Raw genomic sequence first — 24584 nt, 5'->3', positions numbered from 1 at the left:
ATCTCTCCTCTCCACTTACTCATATTCTAAGTAAAGTTGAGACTGAAATAACTTGCCTGTTCTTTTCACTAATTTCGTAACGGCATCCAATCTGACTGAATTCAACTGAGCAAAGTTTCTATATTGATAGATTTGCCTGTCTGACCTCGTCAACCAATTTATGTAAGTTACTATCCTACAGCAAGATCGATAAAACGGGTTAGACAATAAAACTATTTACACGTTCAGTGAAACAAATGAATCTCCAATTGTCTAGACTCCTTTTGTTATTAAACACAAACTATATTTATCTTTACCTTTGATGGATACTAGGCCTTAGTGGTCGTGTCATTAACCCGCCAGCTGTTAATGATTGCGCGTATATTGATGGGTTTAGATTGCATTTTCCTAGAACTGAGATGTGGGTGATGGTAAGTGATATATGTGTAAATAAGTAAATGGCTTGCTTAAACTTGCATTCTAATATGTAAGAGGTATCAAGTGCGGACAAGTTATCGGATTGAGTTGGTTTAGGTTAAAGATTTTTAATGCTTCATTAACTTTGACTTAGAGTTTTAGAAAATAATGTTTTTACTGGTTGATATACTGGGTATATAACAGCGGTTTCAATGTTTTCCCTCTTCAAGAGGTACACAATTTAAATGTGAAAGATTTATATTTTTGATAGAACAATAATTCTGTACCTCAGAGGCATACAACATTATGTGACATTAAAGGTAAATGGAGTTACTATTGTTTACCTTTGAGGAACAGAATTTAGTTACTTATTATTTTCAAACAAGGTTTCTATATCTCCTGATATGCAGATTAATAATTCATAATAATATACTCATATATCTGTATAGTCGTCGTCTATGTATTGACTAAATTAGGCCGATTCGAATATTATTCAAACTCGTCACTCAAAATCTTGTATCAGGTCAAGTGTCTTTGCGTACTTGAAACTCAAGATTGCGTTTTTAAAATAAGGAAAGTATAAAAGCTAATACAAACTCTCATATTTTTGTCTAAACTGACCAAGATTAGGCAAAATATGCACATAATTTAATGGTTGCAAATGACCAATACTAAGAATGTATTGTTGCTCAATGTAAGACGCTCTGTGAGTGTGTAGTCCATGGTCTTGCTCCGACAATGATAGCGGATTTTTTTTTTTCAATATCAAGAAAGCAGTATTTTTAGCACAAAAATTTCATTATTTCAAATATTTAGTTCAATGTAAATAAAAATGATACCATCCATCATCCCCTAACTTGAACCACACATGACAAGTGACAGCGCTACGATTACGCATGCGGCATCGTGAACGCGAGAATCAGATGCGCCTGCGCACCTCCAGACCATTTTAGGTGAACGGTTACGTTAAGGGCAGACTTGCGTTATAGCTAGCTTTGTTTGTGAAAGGCTATTTCTTAATTGAATATTGATTTGAAAGGATAATGGTTCAAGTTTTCGAGTATTTTCAACTGGGGTCAAGTCGGTAAGTAGATTTTTGATGTCGATAGAGGGCGCTACATTTGCCATAATTTCTCTCAGCATGTAAAACAAATGTATGACGACTCAACAAATTAAAATCCAAGCTCATCCAATCAAACTATGTGGTTTTATGCGATAGCGTAATAAATCAATAGACAAGAAAAGCAGAGGTACTTTCACATATATATATAAAGGTACCTTTTGTGATTATAAATATGTAGGTACATTGACATTATACTCGGCATTGTAAATTAATAAAGTGTAAATGAAGCCATCATATAACGTTATAAATTGTGTCGTATCATATAACAAATAGCTTTTTATAGGGAAAACATGAGCGTGCTAAGAAAATCATATATTTTACGAATAATACGGAATGTTATTTGAAAAGATTTGGTAAGGCCGCAGTATTGGGTGGGCTTCCCTTATTTGTAGGAGCACCAAAAATAGGACAGGATAAAGTCCTAAAAATATAACAGTCGTAAGTGTTGTAATTTTGTAAAGGAACCCTTACGATTACAGTTTACTACTTTTCATTCATTCATTCATTTAGTTATGGGTTCCAAGACAGTCAGATGTTTTTCTGAGACACACTGCGCTTAAATGCAATGATTTCGTAAGTTGATCCTGATCACTGTTGATCCTGGTTTATAGAGGTTGTGTATCGGCATGTGAGATTGGCTTGCATCAATGAAATGGACGCAAAATTTAGCTCTCTTCGGGTATTAGAGATGAAAGATATATGCAGTTGAAATAAAACAGCAACTCACTTCAATTTAGTTTTTCATATATTAGTGCATACTTTTATACATATGTATTACTTATAACATAACAGAAAATATTACTTCCTCTTCAGTTCAACCATCCGTCTCCTTTTCGTTTTTAAAAATTAACCAAGTTTTCCCGCGCCGGCAAGTACTAGCTTCCCGCCACGCTAAGTGTTGTCCAACCAAAAAAAATGGCGGGCGTGCGGCAGCAGGATATCGATAACCGAATAGATTAAACATAAAAGTTATTTTATTAAAAAAAAAACGTATTTAAAAATCAAAGTTTTAATACCTATTATTATTTGAAATAAAATTATAGAAATATATTTTAAAAAATCATGACACAGTTAGCCTGTTAAGCAGGCTGCTACGATGAATATCGGGCAGAGTATTTTACTTATCATCATGTAAAGTGCTAAACCGTTAGCAAAAATAACACAAAAAAAGGGAAGAGAGAGAACACATTATTTTTTCCCATCCATTTAATTTCTGCCAAGCTTGTTGCTAAGCTCGTGGCTAAGCTATAACCGCATAAGTGATTCGATCACAGGTTAAGCTATGCTTGACGCGGTTGGTCCGTAGATGGGTGACCATCTTTGTCTCCGTGTTTCGGAAGGCACGTTAAATTGTGGGTCCCGGTTGTTATTCCTACATCTTTGACAGTCGTTACAGGTAGTCAGAAGCTTGAAAAGTCTGACAGCCAGTCTAACCAAGAGGTATCGTGATGCCCAGGTAACTGGGTTGAGATTGCAGATAGGCAGTCGCTCCTTGTAAAACACTGGTACTTAGCTGAAACCAGTTGGACTGGTAGCCGACCCCAACATAGTTGGGAAAAGGCTAGCCCGATGATTTAATTTCTGCCAAACTAGGACAAAAAATCTCTTTTACAAATTAAACGGCACTCCGCATCTTAAACGTTTACGTAACAAAGGAAAATGAAACTCGAAAAGATAGTAAGTATTTAGTGCGTCATGGCGCGATGTCAAAAAGTGACAGCTGTCATTTCACGTTTAGTGCCTCTAGCTATTTATTATGTATAGCGTCTTATAAGAGTCAAGCCATCAGTCCTTAAATAAAGCAAAGTACTCTAAATAATTTAGCCCAATTTCGAGATTCTAAAAATCTATTCATTTGTTTTAATTATTCAATGGAAACTTGCAGCGTTTATATGGCTTTCGTAAGGATAGGTCCAAATGCCCTACAGAACAGATATCCTCTGAGATGATCGGATCAGAAGCAGTTGAATACAAGAAAGAGGATTTTAAGTGCCTTGTATGTTTTTGTTTCTTGCTCCTGCTTCCAAGTTCTATAATTTCCCGTGTATAAATATAATAAGCTTAACAAAGTCATCAACAAGGCATTATACATAAAACATTATCATCTCGACAGGTCATTTGAGCGAAAACCACTACTCTAACACAGCCATCTTATCTCCAAGGCACAAGGTTGAATTTTGAATGGACATTACTTATTATCACTGCCTTGTCAGCTTTACATTACACCTTTATACGTGAGGTAAGCCCTCATACGCATATTTTATTAGTAGGTCGGCCCCGGATTACAGTTCCCTTAAGGGCTTAGAAGCGGGAACTGGTTATTTAGTTATTATTTTAATAATGTAACCAGTTCCGAGTGTTAGGTAATTATTTCATGTAGTGCTGTGATTTTGGTACCATTTTGGTGATAATTGTTATTGTATCAGATCATTATAGTCATTCGGTCATATGGGGTATTCATTAAGTACCTACGAAGATTGAAAACTTCAGTGTTCTTCCTTTTCAAATAATTAACTTTGCCTATGATTACGCAACGCTGAATATAGGTTCCTCCAAATTTTCTCCACAACAAGCGATTCTCTGAGTTCAGGATATTAGTAGAGTATTAGTAGTACTATTTAGTAGAGCTTACGCAGGTGAAAAACATTGTTGAAATGTAAGGTATAATGCATTACCAAAATCTATCATTTTCTTGACGGAGTAGCAAATTTGGACTTAGCGTCAAAAGATGTACAAATATTTAAATTTTTACTAAAATTGATAATATGAAATATTGCTTAGTTTACGTGGCCTGTCAATGGGCACATTAGCATAGAAAATAAACTTTTGGGCAATATTTTATAGATGAGTTATGTTGTGTTGCTAAATATATCTTAGAATGTCATTAATCTTCCTTCGTTTTTACTTGATGTCGATAAAACACAGTTGTTGAGTGGTCATAAGAAGAACATATATTGTATTAAAATATTTTTTATAAAGAAAGAGTCCTTTACATAAATGTGGGACACTTTTTATCGTCTGATAATATTTGATATTTATTAATAGCTCTGTTATATAAGTGCCCAATGGCGAACTTAATAACTGAAGCATTCTTAGCTAGTCTACCATAGGGTACTCCTTCTATAAGTAGGAGACCACAGCATACCACAAGCATCACAGTATCCCATACAAAAATATACCTATATTATTATATCCCATATAAATATTTATTTGTCCTGAAACATCATGGTCACCCTACTTTAATAAGAACATTGATTTAAAAAACGTATCATTTCTTTCTGAGAAAAAGCCGTTATCACGCTGTTGTACTTATCAACAGGTTTTAAGGTGTGTTCACACTGGTGTCAGTATTTTTAATGTACGTACGGCCTTTAGGGTACATACATTCACATTTTGTGAAATGTGTAGTAAATTACTTTTGAGAATTTTGTATTACGATCGAGAGGGTCGAATGTTTTTGAACTTTTGGTGTTTTCACATTTGATAGGAAAATTACTGTGACTTGTACAACACAGTAAGGTGCAGGTATAGATAGAATAAGACATAGAAAGCAACACCTCCGTAGTAGAACAGGAAGAGCTAAACCCTAATACTAAAGCTTCGCTGTCTGTCCATTCGTCTCCCACTAGGCTCGGTCTAGTGTTCCGTGATAGCTAGGTATTCGAATCTAACGAGGATCTGTGTAAAACACGTGACTGCATGGATAGCCAAGTGGTTGAGGCCACCACGCCAAACCCACTAAGCGCCACGTGTTCGATCCAGGACAAGCATTTTGTGTGATCCACTAATGTTTGTTCTGAGTCTGGGTGTCTTTGTGTACGTGTGATTAGTATTTTTGTAAAACCTCCCGCGACACAAGGATTAAATTCTTACTTCGGGAGGTGTTCTAAAAAAATATTTTTTATTGATTTTGTTGTTTCCTTGCTGCTTTAAAAATATAAATGGAGGTTAAGTAATTTTTCAGGATAGCGAGTGGTCCGCTTTATTTGCTGGCTAATCTATTTATCGGAATCTGATAATAAGTGTAAGTGTGCCACGCCTTATCTTTTTGTTTTTGGTCAGGGGCTTGTCATATCGTTTAATAATTCAGAAGTAATAAACATTTCGGGTTAAGTTTAAGTAATACACCATTATTTAAATCCTGCATTAACACTTTCATTGACCGTTACTTTATGGCAATTAAGATTCTTTTGGTTTGAAATTAAGTTTCTCTTAATTATAAGTTTATCGTTTTTTCAAAAAATGAAATGTTTATCATCGGATTCTTTATTTAATTTATACTTTACGTAAACTTTTCAAGTCAACGTTTAGTTGATTCCTAATATTAAAATCTGGGAATCGGTGATTCGTCGTAAGCGCGACTGGTTTCCAATCCATGTTCATATGGCAAGCGCTTTGGCTAACAGTAGAACAGTTGAAGGTGGATAGTTTAAGGATCCTTACCTAAAAGTGACAAACTGAACCCTCTGTTAGAGTTCCACATAGAAGCTTTGATCGGAGACCATTTTATTCTGTTATAACCGTAAATGTACGGAAGCCTCACTTGTGCGACTCCGTCTAATACTTGACCACATTTTTATTATTATGATTCTTCGATTGTTTTCCATTAAGGCTTAAGCAACTCAACTAACTAAATAATGAACACAATCATACTTTATCAATACATTACATTCTTAAATCTCTTTCCATAAATATACCTATACAATCGGCAAGTCCGACCGAGTTCATAAAGTCAAGAATAAACCACTTTCTTTACAACCACATGTTATATCATCACGCTCTATTACGAACAAGGATGTAAGCAGTGTTTACTGTTTACTGAAAACTTGTTCGACGTCTGACCTCTTGCCTTGTTTAACGGTTGGTGAATACTTAACACTGCAGTCAGGTGATGGAGCTTAGCTAATAGGGCTTATGAATGGAGTGTTAACACGTACTCACTTATAATACTATGTGATGGTAGATGTGTGAAGTAGATGTGTGAAGTATTAACTACTGTTTTAAAGAGTGTTTAAAAGAAATATTTTAAATGTTTTTTTTTTATTTATCCCTTTGCATATAATGGAGATGATACAGTACATTCAGTACATTGAAATAGCCTAATACTCTTCTATAGAATACTCTTTACATACTTAATGTAAAGAGTATTCTCTCGACGATGGTACAGGCTATTTCAATGTACTGTATCATCTCCATTATATGCAAAGGGATAAATAAAAAAAAACATTTAAAATATTTCTTTTCCTATAGTTCTTCGATTCCAAACTTATCACTATATTGTGCACTTTTTTTACTAAGCGTAATTTTTAAATTAATTCATTTTAATACTTTTTAGGTATTTTTTAGTACCTGATCTACTAATTAGATGTTATTAGGTAGTCAAATACTCAATTATGTATGCCGAAAAATTTGAACATAAAAAGCTAATTTCAGCTTTTTTGATTTGGTATTTTATTATGTCACCTGTCATTTTGACAATTCCTAACTTACTTAAATCTTCAAAACTATGCAGATGTAGCGCGCAACAGCTAGTAAGAAATAAATCAAAAACCGAGTTTAATAGACGTCAGTTTACAAGTAAATACACACCACTTTAAAACAAACAAGAGACTACAAAAGCTCAAGCTATCACCATACAACCGATCGCTACAATTCTAACATCGGAATCCGGAAGGATCCATTGTGACGTGGAAATCCGGTGATAGCTGCGCACGCGACGCTTTGTTGATCTTGTCACATGAACCGAAGACATTCATCTTGATAACACGTACATAGGTAAGAGTGTGTGCGTGAGTATAATGTGTGTAAGAACATGTTTTTTTAAAGAGTTTTTAAAGAGTTCTTGTTGACAATATTTAGTTTTTTTTTTCTCAGTTAATGTCATTTTTAATTGTAGGCGGATTTCGGGAAGGCTTTTTAACAGAAACAGGACACCATAAGTTAGGAAGAAAATCTTTGCTATTGTCAAGTTGCAATAAAGAACTTTTAGGTAAATTTGATAAAAATAATAGAACTATGTTCACTGTTGGGTTCCTTATGGATTTTATCTCAAACAAAAAGAATTTTGTTTCAAAATTAAAAATATTTTTCTATGAGGCCATTCAAACCTAATTTGGTATCGGTTTAGAAATATTTAAATTAAATATTCGTTTACCAAAAATGTGGTAAAAGAAGCAGATTGTTAGTTTAGTTTTGGTTAAGTAGGTTATAACTTATTTTTTTAGTTTTTTGTTATATGTTTTTTAATTAGAGTAACAAATCTACTAAGAAAAAGCGTAATTAAATGCTGTGTGGCCGAAATAATTTAGTTGTCATTAATTCATTATCAGTAGAGTAGTTTGTAGAGTTAGCAATCTGAAGTGGCAATGCGGTGGCCAAGTCTGCCGAAGGACTGATGAGTGACAGACGAGTCGTTAAACGGAGACCACTATTCGGCAAATCCGACGTTGGACAACCCTTCAGCCAGCCCGAATGGTTTAAGAGCTAAAAAGTAGTTGGTTTGGACTGGGTGCGGAAGAGGGAGGATAGGGTGTTGTGGTGCCACTTGGAGGAGGCCTATCTATCTATCTTTCAATCCATCTGGGAATTTATTGCTTGATTGAATGTCCTTCTCTATAGGGAGAGAGGTTTTTGGTTCCTGGAACAGTTGACCTGGGTTTAGAATACTTTTGAACAGGAATATTATAATATCAATTCTTCTAAGTTTTACCCATTATAATATGACAACTTTATTAATTTTAAGCAACTGATTTTGTCACGACCATTTGTTTAAATATTACGAAACTAATAACAAATAAAATCTCACGGCATATGATTAACACAAATTAATATTATTAATTGCATTATCTAATTATACAAGGAGAGAAGATAGATATGCAAATGTTGGTGTGATTTGCATTAGACTCCCATTAACTTTTGTCCCCATACAAAGTGTATCGCATTTCTAAATTTAATAATTAAATTTAGTTTTGGACACACTTTATTTGACGTAATATACCGTTTTTTTAATCAAGCGCTCATGAAAACTGTATTAAGATAAAATTATGCTTTTCGCAGAATTTAACAAATAGTTTTAAAATTTATTTTAAGCTAGCTTTCCTGCAAACGTTCTTTTGCCATACAAATGAGTTTTTGTAAATAATTAAAAAGAAACAGGGTGTATAAAAAGTAGACGTCCGATCACCGATTCTCAGACTTACCTAAAAGCACACAAAATTTCATGACAATCGATCCAGACGTTTCGGAGGTATTCAATTACGTACATCGTGACACAAGAATTTTACATGTATATTAGACTTTCTTTTATAACGTTCGTGACGTCTTCATTATAACACTAAGTTGAATTGTGCAGACTTAATGGCCGCCCAGTCTAGCACCCAGGTAACCTAGCTTCGTACGTACCATTATGACGGGTCAAAACCAGGTCAGATGCAACTACGGATACTTACGCAACACCAGTCTTAAGTATTTCCCGTTTGCAAGAGTTTTGTAAATGACAGCAAAGTAAGGAGTTCCGCCCACGAAATGTGTTTAAATTAAACTAGTATTCAGATTATGGACTTTTTTGGAACTAGTCTGAATGTTTGAATGTCTGTCTATTGCATTATGTTGGCCATTAACCCCCATTTTGTGGAATGCTGATTTAATTTCCATGGACAAATCTTTTTGTTTGTGTTGAGTTGTAAATTGATATTTGAACAGAATTTACGATCATATTGTTCCTTGATATTGATGATGTATGATTGAATCAATAAAATTCAAAAATATATTGTTGACAATTATTTTTTATTTTACACTAGCTGTTGCTTGCGACTCCGTCTGCGTGTACTTTAGTTTACAACGTTCGGTGGTCAGCGTTTCCATGGAAATACATCGCCTTAGTAATCTTATAGCTTTTACATGTCTTTTAAATTTTCCCTCGGGAACTATTTAAAAAATCGGGAAAAAGGTAGCCTATGTTCTTTTCTATGTCAATGGCTAAATGCATGTCAAATTTCCTCCAAATCCGTTCAGCCGTTTTTGCGTGATGAGTGACAAACATCCAAACATCAACACTTTTACATTTATAATATTAGTAAGGATCTTGCTCGCTTATCATAATAGTTATTTGAGTTCAGAACTTATCTCCCGTCTCTCGGTCAGTAAGTAGAATCAACTCAAATGCTCCATACATCGATTCCTTTCCCTTATTACCACTTAAAATAAGCATACTAAATTAGGCATAAACATACAAAGTATATTTATTGTAATTAATTGCTATAAAGAAACTACAGTTATAATCATTTGAAGACATCGCTACCACGTTTTCTGTTTCTTTGTGACAATTAGCAGGCATTATCATGATTGTTCAGTAAATACAAACAGCTCACTACTCCGGAACTAACTGTTACTGCATTGTTTAAGTTTCTCCAGTGAAATGCCTAAAGTTAACGACCTTAAGTGCAGTCACATCTTAAAACGTGGGGACTTGGAGAGAAAATTCTTTAGTACGTGTTTGGTGTTCTTTGAGTTCATGAAAGGGTGATTTGGGGGAGGTTCCCACCTATCTGTGGGACACAGTCGGGTACATAAAAAGAAATAACCAGCTAACCCAGTAATTTTTCTATGGTGCAGAAATAAAGTTTCTCAAGGGTACGAAAAAATGGATGTCCGAATTTCATGAGAATCGGAGAATTTAAATGACAGAAAGAAATATATAAACATATTTATTTTAAACAGTTATTATTATGTTTTACATTAGAAATCAATGATACCTATATATCAGATACTTGTAGATTGATCATTTTTTATTTCAGCAAGCCGAGCCGATGGCAGCAACTCATATGAAAATATTTCTCATCGTTACCCCATCATAAATCTCGTGTATTAATAAAGTTCTACATTCACACAATACCCGTTTACTCAGAAATCATCAATGATTATAATTAGTAAATAGTCAAGTTGATTCACTGTTCATTAAGATTCTAGAACAACTCTTATGTGTCAGTAGATAATTGTTTGTAATTTTCATCTCACTGCTTTGCCACGCATTGTTTGTATTTAATGTTATACGATGTTACTGTTTTATGAGCCACTATCCTAACTTGAAGGCTAATTAATAATTTGTATAATAAAAGTGCAGGTGTCAAGGAATTGTCGGGGTTCCCGGTAGTATGCGAAAGCATTCACACTTGGCCCCCTACTATAGACATATACACCGTTTTAGCCGTTACCGGGATATGTACACCTCCGCCTTCCCCAGGGTGAAAGAAGTCCATGAGGATTTATACCAGGTAAAAAAAAGTTTTAAGTGCAAATACTAAAGGCTAGTAGTGTCCAGCAGTACGCTGATACACGACGTGCGAAGTAAATTCAGTTGCAAGAAAGTATGGAGAAAGGAACAAACAAGAAAAACACTGCGGGCGACTTTCGCGCAACAATGCTAAATACTAACGGTATTTAGTACCAAGCAAGGTATTAGTTAGGGGTAAGGCAGAATGAGGGGCGGGCTCTTTACACTCACTCCTCATGAAGAGTCTAAATGGTCTAAGGCTTGCCAGAGTCGCATTATCAGGCATTATCAGCGATTACGTGACTCTGGATTAGGCAAGATAGGGGTGTTTCAGGTCGGCGAGAGTCCAACATACTCCACGCCGTGCTCTCGACGTGGGTTCAAGTCATTTTAGCTATTCATCAAAAACAAAAAAGGGGTAAGGAAGTATGTTTGGAAACTGAGCAAAGCTTACATTCCTTACTATCGGCGTCGTTTAAACCAACATTATAATTTAAAAAAGGTTGAATTTTCGTGATCAATAAACATGGCTTGTTGCATATTCACCCTTGTAACATCACCTGGATGAATAAAGGTAAATATGTAATTCCCAGCTCATTCTTTTACTTGGCATTTAGAGTGAAAAGGTGAAATAAGGGCATGCCATTAAATAGGTAGTGTACTACCAATTTAATTGGTTCTGATTTTCAATTGAACGAAGAGAATTTTAATTGGGTGATTGTCGTATTGGCATTTTGTGAAGCTTCTCTGCTTGCGACATTTACAGTTTTAATTAAGGTTACGCGTATAAAATTTAATTATTAGTAATTTTGATTAAAAAAATGACTGGTAACTGGTGGTTAGTTTTAAATTACGCATATTCATTTTTTTTTTGTGTACAATTTTGTGTACAAGTCAGTACCTACAGTTTAAGAAAAATATTTCAATTATAATGTCCTTTTTCATAAATTCAAATACCTATGGATTAATTTTATTTTTATTCCAGCACAAACAAAATTTAAAAACACTTTTATCTTTATTACTGAAAATTATTCATAAGTTGGTATTACGTATCAAAAAACGTCATATCACAATGAATTACTGTACAATTCACGCTACCGATTGCTTTGCAAAACTTGTTCCTACTACCAGTCTCACGGGAGCTCACAAGCTATAAGAACGGTACCGGACAAATGGCGCAAACTGTCAGATGTGAAGAAATACTCTATTATAACAATAGGTAATATTTTATAAGGTCGAGTTCACTTACCATTAATTTTCAGTAGAATGGCCATTACGATATGTGTGTATGGTCGGCAACTAAAATCATTGACCAATGTGTGATTTACGAACCAATGTGTGTATTTTTTAAACCGCCGCAATATTGGTGTATTTTAAGTAGATTCCTACGGTGATAAGGTTATTTTGTTGTGTTAATATGTCACATTGTGATGTTAGTGAATAATATAAATACATTTTGGAACCGTGCACTGAGAGCCTCTAGTTATGTTATCTAACCTTTCTGAATCGCCAATGCCTAAATGATTTCTGGTTTTTTTTTTAACAAAAACGATCAAGAAGATTTTTTCTTATAATTCATGCTGTCTGCATACACTTTTGTTGCTGACTGTAGCAACCTATGCACTGTTTCACAATGTATTTTGATCGGTTTTTTATTCGACCTACAAAAATCTTCAGTATTCTGTATATAGAATGAAGGTTGCGGACTTTCAGTACCATTTATATGAAAGTAACGTGTGCTTGTTAATATTTTCATGGTCTCTGATGAAATGACCAACACTGACCTTCTGTTAGGTCTCACTGAAAAAGGGGCGTGGTTATTTAGATTTGGGAGAATTTCATCTGGTCGCAGAATTTGTTTGAAAGTTGTGAAATATGTTTTATGTTCAGCTGCTCTAAGAATTGATGCTTATTTGAGGGACATGGAAGTAATATTATAGGTCAGAAAATAAGCTTGTCTTAAAACATGTAGTTCCTTTACCTATATATCATGAAATGGTTGGGGTATTTATATGTTTTTCACATAAATCAGAACTCGTTGGATTTAGATTTTTTTGGAAAATGAAACCCCAAATTTTTTAATATGAAATTTAAAGTCGTACCACATAAAATAATGTCAAAAACAATTCATAATCATCATCATGGGCCTAGCCTTTTCCCAACTATGTTGGGGTCGGCTTCCAGTCTAACTGGATTCAGCTAAGTACCAGTGTTTTACAAGGAGTTACTGCCTATCTGACCTTATCAACACAGTTACCTGTTAAATGTTAAAAACAATTATTCGTCCAACAATTTCTTCAAAGAGAATGTTGCTTACATTTACTTCACAGGTCCATTGCGGGTGCTTAACCTTTTTCGAGGGTCATTAGAAAGATCTCAAACGTGACTAATACCAGTCTAGACTAAACCTATTTGTTTCTATGTTGTTACAACATCTTGCTTGCTGTTCGTTTTGACCCTAATACATTTTAGTTTAACACAGGAAATGAAACAAACATGGACGAATACAGAAACGACAAACATGAAGTTTTTCTAAAATCTCATGCGTTTTCTGTTATTTTAAGAGGTTTAATGGAAGTGGATGTACATTTATGGGTTTTCGAAGGGAAGTGTTATGATAGATGGCTCTACAATTATTGCTGCTTTTTTTTCTCATATCATTATACTTTTGTTAAGATACTTGTGTTTTAAACTTTAATACATCATATGTTAGTGTATAGGTATATAGGGCTACCATCAATTCTTAAAGATTAACTGTGTGTGTATGTGGAGTAGAGACACTGCTCTACGCCATGTAATACGTTGTCACGCTTCTTTAACTCCAATAATGCTTATTAAGACATGGAAGTTGTTCCAAATCGGAGGTTCCTCTATGCACATGCTTCGGGTACAAATCTTGGGTCGGTACAAAAATGAAGAACTGTTTATACTCTTTATCTATACTAATCTATACTAATATATAAAGCTGAAGAGTTTGTTTGTTTGTTTGTTTGAACGCGCTAATCTCAGAAACTACTGGTCCAAATTGAAAAAATCTTTTTGTGTTGAATAGACCATTCATCGAGGAAGGCTTTAGGCTAAAAATCATCACATAGGAGCGAAGATACAATGGAAAATGTGAAAAAAACCGGGCGAATACCTAAATCATAACTTATATCTTCTACCCACGGGGACGAAGTCGCGGGCAACAGCTAGTATCTCATAATCAGGAAGCTAGTGATGTTTACATGTTCATACATCTTCTTCGGAAAGCACTTACGTATAGGTTACAAATAAGGTAGACGTTATGTTTTTTTACTATTCTGTACACTTAGAAATACCAGTCACAATCTTCACTAACTTATTATACCTGTATATGGTTCTGGCTACATAGTACATAGAAAAAATGTGTTCCAGCTTGCTTCTCAGAATGAACCTGTTTTACCGACAAGTTCCGATTACCTAGTCCATACAATCCACCACCGTGTAGTTAGCTTACCTGACCCTTATAGCAGTGTGTTAAAGTTCAATATCGTATATCATTGTTACGTCTGACTTGATATCACACATTACTATGTCTTCATTCCTTTCATCGTTACATAATATGACTGCAAAAGGGTTACGAGAATGAACCTCCTGCCCTTTACCATGAGATCTTAAATTTGGAATATTGTCGTTATTGAAACGAGACGCAGCTATATACATTGTAGAGCGCCATCTCGCTCCGACAATGAAAACAGTTAACCTTATGCTTTCATTTTACAGGGTCCGTCCTAATTTATTAGATTTTACTAGGCAACACATTTTAAAGTGAAGGCCAAAGATCAAGAATAGCCTACCGGTATTAGTAATGGCGTGTTAAGGGCCAGGCCTACAATTGACCCTAGTGTCCCTAGGCCAAAAGATCGCGGCGGATAAGGATGGTAGTTGATAGTAAGGTATTTACTGTCTATGCTATAAATTTCATGTAACAACTTTGCTCGGGGCTGAAATTTATTGGTTTTTGTCCGTTTTAGCTTGGGTCGGTAGCTGTTTAGGTCCTTGATATAATAGTTAACTAGACTCTTATATATGATAAAAACTAATACGGAGAAATGCACGGCTAGCCGTAGGCCGCCACGAAAAATCCACTCTCCAAAGCACAAAGTTGAATGCTTCTTCTGAATTTGACCCCCTCGCAACACAAGGATCCACAGTGTGGGAATTATCAAAATATGCATATAGAACCATATAATATATTATGATAAAGAATTTCTCAAGCTTTATTTATCTATACGACTATAAATGTCTAATTTTAGAGTTCTTAAGCAATATGCCAAGAACTGTAACGGTCAAACGGTTTTTCCCCTATTGCAGTAAAAAGGTGAGTATGATAATTTTCATGTTTGTAACAAATATAAGCTAAATTCATAACCTAAGGCAATGGTTACATAATATCTTTGCCCAAATCATTAAGCACACCTTGCAAAATCGTTATAATGAATGCTAAAAATATCGTCTATGGTCGCCACTTGTATTAGCCAATGGCGATGTCAGCATCACTGTATCAAAAACAAAATTCTCTTCAAATGAGTACCATTGACCTTCTTAGGTGACACTAATGACGCTTGCTGTGACCTTGACTTCCCTATAACGTGATTCCCGCTGTTACAATAATGTAACCTTGGTAGGGCGTTTGTTTACGGCTTTTCGATTTTTAAATGGGTGCTTTTCTTTTTTTTCTGACAGCTTTGTGATATGACGTATATTGGCTATTTTTTAAACAAGAACTTTTTTTTTAAACAAGACTTTAAAATTGAATAGCATTTTATTTTTAATGTTAGGTATATGGCAAAGTGGTTGATTATTAAAATCATGATTTTCGAAACTATTCACAAGGGTTAAATTCTCATCCAATAGTTAGTTTTACGCAAATATAATAAGTATTTTCACATTTAAGGGCTTAAAAAATTGTTATTTCAATAAAATATAAAAAATACTTCTGTGACGATCTGAAAATAGGCTTATTCTTTTTTATGTGTTACTTATTGCAGCTAATACACCTAAGGTAAAGCTAAATTAGTTCATTTCTACAAAAAACCCAGGTAATCAGGAAATAGCTAATCACCCTCTAAGTTTATACCGTACAGGTTTGCTCGGCCCACTATGACATGATGTGAAAGGTCATAACTTTTCCCGGCACTGCTGCGCAATTAGTGGCTGACGTAACACTAAGTTCCGGGTTCGAAGCCAGCTAATTTATGGGGTACAAGATTGTGGTATTCGTGTGATATTATATTAATTTTATATTTGATTTTGTAGATAATTTGGTTGTTTTTAATTTTGGTCGCCATTTTTTTTGCAATTATTATGAACGGAACGTAACGTGAATGTAAGTTTTAAGGTACGCTAGTATCGCGGTAAAATACGTTGACTGGAACAGAGTCTTGTCTAAAAACATTTTGAGCATTCATGTTTATCATTACATTTCTCTTTCAATGATTAAAGATCTATATCTATCTCATAATACTGTAACTTATGCTATTTACCTAATATAAATGTGCAATATGCACATTGACTGTGATTTTAAATTTAAAATACAAATTAATAATTACATCGGTCTCGTTAAAGGCGTGTTACGAGTAATTGCTTTGCAATTTATCATTTTTTCATACGAATGCAGACCTTGGTCAATTACGATCTAATGCCAGCCGAGTTAAAATGCATATTTACAAAACGTTTAAAAAATATCTGATTTCTAGTCAAGACCATAAAGTTGTTGAACACGATAGAAATCATATGTTCTATTTGTTAACAAAGCCTAAAAGTATATTTTGTAATAATTTCACATATTTAGCGTAAAAGGCTCATAAGGATGAACTGGCTGAAAAATGTTATGCAGAGGCTAAGAAATAAGCTTTATTTACCGAAGGTTAGCCATCTTTGAAAAAGCTTAATTAATGAAAATAAAATATTACTAACTTATTTTATTAATTCAACTCTTCTCTACTACAACCCACCTCACAGCAGTTTTAATACGTACAGCATTAACTAAGCCTTTATTTCAAAGCAAGAAAGTTGATTTTCTTCCACTTTGTACGGTTGACTGACTTTTGGTTGACTGTACAAAAGCCGACCGTGAGAATAAAGATTCATTATCACTTACATAATAGTCGTTAAAAAAATTAATGAAACTGCAACTATAGTTCAACCAAATGCGGAACAAAAGGATGGCGTTATGCAACATTAAACGAGACAAGCAAGCATTTAAAATGTTCAAGCTTAATCATTATTTTGACATACCTAACTGACTGATCATTAATTTGCAAACAATAAGTAAAAATTTCGTTGTTGCTGAAGAGTTGTTCAACAAAAGACTGTCATTGTTTTGGATTACAACAGGTTAGTATGTAAAATAGTGAGGTAGGCTGAGGACGATGTTAGGTAATAACGTGTTAGATATTCTTTAGATTTTTTTGTCATTAAGATTTTGAAAGAACAAAAGCTTTGATTCGAAAACAATTGTTTCATTTGTATAAGTGATCTAAACACATGTAGTTTTTTCGAAGTGGTTTTTTTTATTATTTTATTTTTGTGCTTCCTAAATTTCTTTTTTATTTATTTACCCAGTATTGGTTAGGTGAGTGACAGATGTCAGCAATGTATTTTTTCCTTTTACCAGACAGTAGACACCATTGTTCCATAATTACTTAATACTGCTTAAACAATGGGCTCATAACCAATTCATTTGTTTGCACATTATAACTTACTTTCAATGCACTATGCGGTTTTTCTCCAAAAACTCCTGTCTAGGGCAAAAATGTAAAATAAAATAAATATTCATGTTCGTACAGTACTTTATTTAAACTTTACTTTGCAAAAAAAAACGGGTCTCCCTTACCAAAAATACTAATTGAACAATTAAAGTGACTCATTCGAAAAACAACTACAAAAAAATCCTAAGAATTATACAACATAATTACATCAGTAAGATCTCCTTTAATTTTAATGCATTGTCTCACTGTGTAAGTACGTAATATTTTGCATGATACGACAAGAAATAGGGTAATTAGATGTGTGTGACATGATAGCGTGCAAAAACTGTCGCTAAGTATTGTCTAACGGTATTATTACGCAGTGATGTTGTGCTGTTACACAGATTATAAACTCAGATTTTGTTTGAATAGGTTCGGGTTTTACCGGAAAAAATGATGAACAAATTTAAAGGAAGAATGCGTAATTGAGAGCTTCTTGTAATTCGACGTCTCATTTTGAAAAAAAATCGAGAGTATGGGTGAATGAATGTTTGATATTAGAATCTTAATCGATGTTGAAAATTATACATTACAATATAAAGTATTTTTTATTTCGTTTATTTTTTATTTTTAACAAAAGCTATAAAAACCACGTTGATAGTTCTCTTATTATGACTGAAGCACTATTAAAAATACGCAATAAAAGATTTGAATGCATTTTTTTTTCTCCTGAATATTAGAAATTTACGAGTATGTATAATCTATACATATTTCATATTATATATATTTTTTTAAATAAACATTAAAGAAATAGAAAGCTAATCAGAAATCAATTCATTTTCTTTTTTTTGTTTTATTAAATCTTTTGCTACGAATTAACATACGTCTTGTTGATTCAAAATGGATAATTAATTCATTGTTATTCGAAATTAATGACTCATGTATATGATACATTTCCATAAATTTGTTTTAATTACACCCTGTGTAGGGGTGCTGAATATTATGATTTCATCTGTTGAAATTTAAGACGAGGACGAAGCTCCTCGATTAGATATTACAATTAAAATAGACGAACTCATTAGAGAGAATATTATTTGAAGACATGTAATTTAATTGGATATTTTTAAGGTATCTTGTTATTTTTAGAATTGATGTTTAATGCAATTCAATTATACAAAGCTTAAAGCACGACATGAATAAAAATTATTTTCAATTTAGGCCTCTTTTTTCCATAACGTCCATTTCTCCGGAAAACAAAACACAATCAATAGACCTAAGTACTTGTATATTTAGTTCCTTTATCCTAAAGCCGTAGTAACAGCTTCAGCCGGAAAACAAAAGGAATTAACATCAAAGAAGATCGGTCGTCATTTGACGTTCATGCGGAAACTGCGAGGAAATCACGTGACGTTCACAAAGGCGAGTCTACAACATAGTAACGATGCCATAAACCACTGCGGACCATGTATATGCTATACTATGGCCATTGTACGGGGACTAGCGAAAGTAACTCGAGTTCACTCTCACTATCGAGACGGGCCGCAGACTTGTAAACACACAATTTTGAGATCCGCATCGACATTTTGTTCTACACATGCGAATTTAAATCGTAATGCCAAGACAAAAGGTTGAAAGTTAAACGTAACGAAACAAAGTCATAAAATTATCATAAATTGTAAATAATATTAAAATTCTTGGTGATCTCTGCGGTTTCAATTCATACATTGAATTTGTTTTTTGGAATCCTACCCGAGATGTTTTGAAATTCAAAAAAAGAAGAGAAAGTAATGGCAGCCAGTATCGATGGTAAAATAAAAAGTTTAATGCAGGAGATATAAAACTCCTTTGAGGTAATTTGCGATGGCTCGTTTTATTTTACAGTTACAATAAAAAGTGCAAGTTTTACTGGCTTGGGAACGAGGTCAATATAAGTATGAGTCACACAAATAAACACACGTTTTTTATTAAACTGGATCATTAACTCTTGACCTATATTTTTATGTAATAACTTTTGATTTTTATGAAAACATTGGAATGAAGTGCTTGAAGCTATTAAGAACTTAAAAAAAAGATTTCGTTTTTTAGTGCCTTTTACCGTGTTTATATTTAGTAGGTACCTACTGTCTTTTTTCCTAAAGATTAAAAGTTTTCTTATAATTATAGAGATAAAAAAATTATAGTAATTGGTCGTTTACAATGTTGAAGAGTCTGTAATCTTGTTGATCGGTTGCTCAAGATCCGTCGCTCAAAGTATAGGCGTAACTGAGCTATATGCCTCAAGCGGTACGCGGCTTGTGATATAATGAAATCTGTGGCATGGTCAGACATACCACAGACTAAGTATTTATAGTATGAAATCTTATTAATATTATAAACACGAAAGTTTGTGTGTATGGATGATTGTACACTTTGACAAAAAAAACCACTGAACGAATTTAGACAAAACTCGTTACCAGGTACAGTTAAAAGCCTGGATTAAAACATAGAATAGTTTTTATCCCGATTTTATATTCCCGCGGGATCATTTTCCGCGGACACAGCTGAATACTTAAAAAAAAAATTGTTTAGAATTTATAAAAATACCAGTTGTGCGTAAGATATTTTAACTGTCATTTTTGATTAAATTTCAACCTAGCAGGACAATTTGTTGAGTTGTTCTTCAATTAAAAAAAATAGATTTAAGAAACCACTGCTTCGTTGTCGTCAAACAGACAACGGGTCTTTTTTAACTAAATAAAACCTTGTAAAATTGTCATCATCCCCATTGCCATACTGTTCACTGCTACTCTGTGGCATATTTGAAACAGTCACGCTGATTAATGAGCTGCATCCCGTCGCAACATACACATACACATATACATAGTAACAGTGGCATACTTATACATATATATTACGCAACACTTATGGTCATATTGGTCATTCTAATGTCTAATCTCATTTGTCCATACAGAAGTTTATTTTATTTTATTTTAGTTTTTGGTAACCATTAACCTAGTAACGGTTTCTGTTGCGTGGTTTTTGGATGGTCGATTAGAATTTGTGCGACGATTTAGACTAATTTTAAGATTTATTTGGAGCGAGATGGCAACATTGAATTTTAGTTTTTGTAATTGTTTTGTAAAAGGCTTTTTCTCCGTCTGTATCCATGAGACAGAACAGCTGAAATAAAAAAAGGCTTTGTTATTTCGCGTTATTCGATTAGGAATTATGGAAAAAAATCGTTGGTCATTGAATGGTCAAGAATTATAAAAAAATATGATTGGTCGTTGTTGAAGAAACCCAGTATTAACGACGCTACAACTTTCCGGAAAGAAAGATACATTATTCTGAACAATACCAGTTATAAGGAAGATTAATTTCACTCGTCTCTCTCACATTTTGTAACTTCGCACGAATACAGTCTACCACACATAAATACTAAAATATCGACATTAACAGCGGCCTTATTTCCTCGCAGTAAGATCGGGTTTTGCAAGCCATTGGTTCTGTGATCATGGGGTTTATTGTACAGTTATTAATTGAAAGAGCAAACCATTTGTAATATTTGTGTCTAAATTAATTATCAGTTAGGAAAGTTGCTCAAGTTTGTAAACAGTGAAGCTTTATTATGGACATCTAATATCTATCATATTGATAAGTTACGGTATTATATTATGGGCCAATATTTATTTTTATTAAAGAGAAGCGACTAAGGAACTTAATCCTTGTCTCGCGACGGGTTTCACAAACATTCAAGTCACATGCACAAAGATACCCTGACTCAGGACAAGCATTTGTGTGATCCACGAACGCTTGACCTACGCGGGTATCGAACGAGCGACACGAGGCGCACAGTGGGTTCGGCGTGATGATCTCAAGCAAGATTGTACAATATAAATTATATTTGTAAGAGGAGGTATAAATTATAGCACTGTGAATGATAAAAATAAATGTTTTTTGTACCTCTAAGTTACTTTAAATATTTTTTATTCGACGAACAATCCTTTAGTGGACTATAAATAACGAAACTAGTTCATATTAATAAGATATGGTACTATTAAAAAATACAGGCTGGAAAACTCAAGGATTAATTAAAATACTGGTAGGTTACTAAATAATATTACAAACAAAAGAAGAGCAATTACTTTTCCTTCCAAAATTTAAGTGGAAAAGGAAGAATAAAGTGCTTTATTTAGTGTTTATCTTTGACTAGGCGAGTGGTATAGGTTACCAAGCCAAGCCAAAGCCAAGCCGACGTGTCGCGGCTTCGGTTCCATGAGCACACACAAGCATTAATATTTTCTGGTGTCTCTGTGCAAGGAACTTGAATGTTTGTGAACCCACGAGGGGTTTCAAGAGAGGGCCACAAGAATTTAATAACACCCTGAGCCCCTTATTTAATTCTTGTGTCGCGTAATTTAAAAGGTATATAAACATTATGCCTAAGACATAATACTCTCCGACGAACAACTAGAAAAGCCTAACTTTCGGTCTGAATGATTACGTCAGTCCAGTCTACTCACAGCTCACTTTCAATCATATGGCAATCCTATAATACGAGTATGTTTTTATGGTCCATCAAGTAAATCCATTAGGAGCAGTTCACACGGGACGGGCCGCAATCCCATTCGATTTTATCAGCTTTAATAACACGACCAGTGATGAAATTATGAGAATTATATAGCCACTAACAACTTTTAAAGTAATAAGTGTGAGGGAACGAGATGCTGCTCTTTGTTATGTAGAGCGTTGTCTCTTTCGCACACGTTCAATAATTAAGAGTTCAAGAAGTGGTGGTAGGTCATCTGGTCGACGTTCATGCCTAATTTAATATTAACATAAAAAAATGTTTCAAGATTTTATAGTTAAAATGTAATGATTGAAAATTGAAATCTTATAATGAGAACTGTTTAATAATATGTACTTGGATATAAACTTGTTGCAGGTAAAATGAATAATAAGTAAACAAATGGTGTAAGTTGAAGTAATGCAAACTATAAACTTTAATGACCGACTGAGATGTACAGCCTAATGAAGTAATGGCAATAAAATAGTCGTTGATTGATTTATTACATACTAGCTGTTGCCCGCGACTTCGTCCGCGTGGTTAGAAGATATAAGTTATAATTTATACCTGCCTTCTATCTATCTTGTAGGATTCAGTCAGCGTTTGCAGTGTAAGCGCAAAAAATGTGTTTTTTTACGACCTCACATTAGAAACCTCAAAAATTGTAGCCTATGTGTTATACTGATGTATAGCTATATTATGGTAAAGTTTCATTCAGTAGTTTTTACGTGAAAAAGTAACAAACATCCATACATCCATACTTACAAACTTTCGCCTTTATAATAGTAGTAGGATTTTAATAAACGTATTTACGTATTTTCTATTTTCCATTTCGTTTGCGTAGTGAAATATAAAATAGCGTCGTTCTAATCGAAAAGATTAAAGCCCTTGTTAGAAAATAAAATGCAAGCACAATAACCCGAATAAAATACTGTCGGGGTACATACTTAACTAGTACAAGTATGAAATTAAAGAACCTTATTTTATTATGACTTACTAATTATTAAAAAGAAATCTATTTATAGTGAAAAATTAATTTATCTTGCATTTAAAAATATTCCCTGGACACTTTACACTCCTCTTAGTTAGACCAACTTTTATAGCAACGGCAGCACCTAATACGGCTTCAGTAAGACGATCGATTTCAATCCAAGGATTTATTCAGATGTAGCATCTAGCTCGGTCTAGGTCATGGCATACCGGTCCCATAAGAGTCTGCCAGACTAATGACATGGTTTTATAAATGAGCTAGAATGGAGACGAATTCTAGAATCCATACATTCTAATATTTTTTTGTGTTCGTAATAAAGTTCGTAATGTGTATCTCGTGTCTCAAATGTTATGGACCATATTCTTCTGGAACGGCTAGACCGATTTTTATGAAATTTTAATATGCGTATTAAGTAGATCATTTATATATTTTTCTAAGTTGCTTAAGTTATTGTTTTTCTTCTGCACCAGAAATTATAATTTGATTCAGTGATGTATGAGAAATAATTTAAAACGACATACGCATATTTGCTATGGCTATATTAATTATTTATTATCAAAAGGACATAAAACAATACTATATCGCTAAACTGTAAAACAGTTTGTTTTCAATGTAGATTCGTTCTAATAAAAGCATTAAAATGGCCGATATAAGAACTTCACTTAGTTTTAAGAAGTTCTGATTTATCACATTTTCTTAAACACCGAAAGATGTAGCAACAAATTAGTACTTAATCACGTGTCATAATTAAGTTACGTTTTGGTATTTGGGGTAATCCACTTAAGAAATAATTCCTTAAATTACAAACAGTCTTAAAATACTTGAAACTCGAGATTCGAAATCCTCATTAAGGACAATTCGATTCTTAATTAAGTCCAATATTCGAGAGCACAACTCAACGGTCTCAACATTGTTGGTTTTACTTTCCTTACAATGACGGAGCTACAGTAATGACTTGCCCAAACACGTCCCACGCGGAAGTTACCACACTCTCACCATATGCTATAAATATTCAGCTAAAACATGTTTTCGTTCCGTGTCATCATTCTTGTGTAATAGTTGAAAGATCTCCGCGTGAAATTACCTTTTTTCCTTATTCCATTCACATTCACTCTTCTCGTCCCTAAACTCACAACTGAAACTACTATCGTTAAGACAAAAGGACTCGTCATTATGCTTGATGATCTAGACAAGCTACAGTACAGTACGAACTAAATGACGCTAAAAGGGAAAATATGAAAATACACCCAAATGTCAAGGTTTACGCAACGGCATTGTGAATAACTGCAATAGGTGTGTGTTGCGCAATGAAATATTTAGCGAAACTCTCTTATTTTCTATAAAAGATGTTGCAAGCAGCTTCTTTCTGACTGCATTATGCAACAGAGGTCACACTGTCCCGATTGCGCAAGCTCGCCCACATCACGGAGAAAAGACCACTTTCTACAAACACCTGTTTATGTAGCGTGTTAATGATATTGACATGTTCAATCTGAGAGCTCTATGTGTTCTCTGCTCTTTGCTCTGTGTGCATACTGTGAAAT

At 33.9% G+C, this 24584-nt stretch overlaps 1 protein-coding gene across 1 annotated transcript in view; it reads right to left on the bottom strand.

Moving 5' to 3' along the window:
* LOC113499058 (fibroblast growth factor receptor 3-like) overlaps positions 1-24584 on the bottom strand; it is a 138587-nt gene that overhangs the window by 13950 nt on the left and 100053 nt on the right. The window lies entirely within an intron of this gene.

This window comes from Trichoplusia ni, chromosome 11, assembly GCF_003590095.1.
Source record: "Trichoplusia ni isolate ovarian cell line Hi5 chromosome 11, tn1, whole genome shotgun sequence".
NCBI lineage: Eukaryota > Metazoa > Arthropoda > Insecta > Lepidoptera > Noctuidae > Trichoplusia > Trichoplusia ni.
Note: the sequence above shows the minus strand (reverse complement) of the source record. Positions and strands in the feature narration are given on the sequence as shown.